Raw genomic sequence first — 3,609 nt, 5'->3', positions numbered from 1 at the left:
TTCCAAAGGGATTAGCTAACCCTAGGACTCGCCCTTTTCTTTCGAATTAATTTTGGGAAAGATAATTTGGGGTTGGAAAAGATTAATTAACAAGAACTTGAGCTTTTAACCCTCACTTTATAGATTCTACATAGGGATAGGATTGAACTACTTGTAGCCAAAATCGGGTGTGCTTAATCTCTTAATTGTTTTAGGGAAAAATCAATTAAGAAATCTTGTTAGTCTTTGGAAGAAGCTAATATAGAATTATTACCCTGTAACGACCCGGCCGGTCGTTTTGAGAGTTATAGACTCGATCCCCTATGAAATGCTTCTTCCACATCTATTTCTGCTATTGTGACTTGTCGGGTGGTTTTATTTTGGTTTTTGGAGTGGTTTGAGATAATTAGTCCCTAAATGAAGGTTTAAGCCTTGAGATTTGGACCGTAGTCAGAACTGTGTGAAGACGACTCCGGAATGAAATTATGCCTGTTCCATTAGCTCCATTAGGTGATTCTGGACTTCGGGGCGTGTCCGGATAGTGTTTTGCAGGTCCGAAGCTTATTTATGCATGAAATGGCGAAAGTTGAATTTTTGGAGATTTGGATCGGTAGTGGAAATTTTAATATCGGGGTCGGATCCCGATTCTAGAAGTTGGAGTAGGTCCGTAATGTTGAATATGACTTGTGTGCATAATTTGGGGTCAATCAAACGTGGTTTGGTTGGTTTCGGCATCAGTTGTCGAATTTGGAAGTTTCAAGTTCTTTAAGTTTGAATCAGAGGATGAATTGTGATTTTAGCGTTGTTTGATGTGGTTTGAGGGCTCGACTAAGTTCGTATGGTGTTTTAGGATTGGTTGGTATGTTTGGTTGAGGTCCCGGAGGCCTCGGGTGAGTTTCGGGTGGTTAACGGACTTGGAATGGAAGTTGAGAAATTTCTGAAGTTTGGTCTTTTGCTGATATGATCGCACCTGCGAGGGTATTATTCGCAGGTGCGAGTCCGCATGTGCGGTAGGTTGAGCGGAGGTATGAAAGGGGTGGAGATCAACAGGGATCGCAGGTGCGATGGTTTCTCCGCACCTGCGATAGCGCAAATGCGGACCAGAGGTCGCTGAAGCGGAGGCAGCCAGGGGTTAGTGTTTTTGCAGGTGTGCCTATATTTTTCGCACCAGCGGGTGCGTAGGTGTGAGCCCAGGCTCCGCAGGTGCAGGAATGCGTGGGCAGTGCTTAAAACTGAAGGGCTTCGTGAGTTTTGTCATTTTGGACTTTGCAAACTCGGTTTAGGACGATATTTGAGAGCATTTTTGAGAGATTTCTTGAGGTAAGTCCCTTGTGCTTATTTTTGATCAATAATCTTGCTTCCCCAATTATTGTTTCACCTAGTTAGTGTGTATTTAAGGTGTAATTTGGGAGATATAGACTAGGGATTTGGAAAGTTTGATTTGTGGATTTGAAGGACCATTTAGTGTCGGATTTTAGTAAATTTGATATGGTTAGACTCGTGAGTTAATGAGTGTTTATATTTTGTTACGGTTACCCGATTCCGAAACATGGGCACGGGTCGACACTTTAGGGAGAATTTCGGAATTTTTGTTAAAATATTGATATCATTAATTAGATGAGTCTATTATGGTTGTATTCATGATATGCAATTGTGTTTGGCTAGATTTGGGCCATCCAGAGTCGGATAATCGAGGCAAGGGAATTCTTACGGATTGATTGAGCTTGGTTCGAGGTAAGTGGCTTGCCTAACCTTGTGTGGGAGAAATCCCCTTAGGATTTGGTTCTGTTTTGATATGTGAGCGCCGTGTACGTGAGGTGACGAATACGTACACGGGCTAATTATTGTAAAAACCCAATTTCTGCTAAGTAATAACCTGTTTCCTTCTTATTTGAGTCTTATCAACATGTGTAGTATCATGTTAGACTAAAATAGCATGCCTACGTGCCTTAATTGTTTATCTGAACTCCGTGCAACATGTTTAGTGGATTTTCCTATTTTTTCCTTGACTTTTACTTAGACTAAATTGTAGGATTTCGTGTTGTAGTTGTCGAGCTCTATTGCTTGAGCTACATATTTACTTTGGGACTACGGAACGGTATTCCGGGAGATCCCCCTGTCTTGCATATTTACTTTGGAACTACGGAACGATATTCCGGGAGATTCCCCTATACATTTACTTTTGGGACTACGTAACGGTATTCCGGGAGATTCCCCTGCATATTTAATTTGGGATCACGGAACGGTATTTCGGGAGATCCCCTGCACATTTACTTTTGGGACTACGTAACGGTATTCCCCTGCATATTTAATTTGGAACCATGGAACGGTATTCCGGGAGATCCCCTGCACATTTACGTTTGGGACTACGAAATGGTATCTCGGGAGATCCTCTATTGTATTTCTGTGTAATGAATTCTTTCTTGTTAAATTTCAGTATTTATTTTACTGCGATATTTTATTTTTGCCTTGCTTTATTATTATATATACCAGTAGGGCCCTGACCTGACCTCATCACTACTCGACCGAGGTTAGGCTTGGCACTTACTGGGTACCGATTGTGGGGTACTCGTGCTACTCTCTGCATATGTTTTTCATGTGCAGATCTAGGTGTTCCTTATCAGCTGCACTATTAGTGAGCCGGGATAGCTTTTGAGACTTCAAGGTATATCTGTCGCGTCCGCAGACCTCGGAGTACCCTTCTACTCTTCACCATGTCCATTATCTTCTGTATTTTTCTTTTGTTAGACTCTGATGTATAGAGACACTAGATTTTGCTTCTATAATTTGTGATTCACGATGTTCCGAGTTTTGGGATTGTTGTGTATTTTTGAATAGTTGGTTATTGTACATGCCAAGTGGCATGGTACCCAGTTATGTAGTTATTGCTACAATTAATGGTTAAATTTATGTTTTCATTTCATTATTCCGTAAATGTTAGGCTTACCTAGTCGTAGAGACTAGGTGTCATCACGACGTCAAACGGAGGGGAAATTAGGTCGTGACAAGTTGGTATCAAAGCTATAGGTTCATAGGTGTCGTGAGTCACAAGCCGGTTTATTAGAGTCTCGCGAATCGGTACAGAGACGTCTGTACTTATCTTCGGGAGGCTATAAAACCTTCAGGAAATAAAACATACTTCTTTTGATTCCTTGTAGTGCGACTTATTGGCATCTAATTCTAAAACTCTATATTCTATTCTTTCTCACAGATGGTGAGGTCCCGTACCAAGAGATCTGAGGACCAGGAACCCACGCCCCCTACTAAAGCCTCCAGAGGCCGGGGCCGGGGTAGAGGACGACCACGCGGTGCAACTAGAGCAGCCGCGCGAGCTACGACAAAGGAGCCCCTAGCAGATCCAGCAGGAGGTCAGGCACCAGAGGTTCCTATTACTGCATCAGCACTCCAAAAGACTCTAGCCCAGTTCATAAGCATGTTTAGCACCTTAGCTCAGGCTTGATTGATTCCATTAGCTCCTGCCACATCTCAGGATGGGGGAGGGACACAGACTCCCACAGCTCGCATTCCTGAGCAGAGGGTCCAGGTTGATCAGGCCTCAGAGTTCATTCCTATTCCGTCGGTAGCTCTGGTTTAGCATGAGACTAGGACAGTCACTTCTGAGATGGAACA

The sequence above is a fragment of the Nicotiana tomentosiformis genome, chromosome 8, assembly GCF_000390325.3.
Source record: "Nicotiana tomentosiformis chromosome 8, ASM39032v3, whole genome shotgun sequence".
Lineage (NCBI taxonomy): Eukaryota > Viridiplantae > Streptophyta > Magnoliopsida > Solanales > Solanaceae > Nicotiana > Nicotiana tomentosiformis.
The sequence above is the reverse complement of the archived record's forward strand: the minus strand, read 5'-3'. Positions refer to the sequence as shown.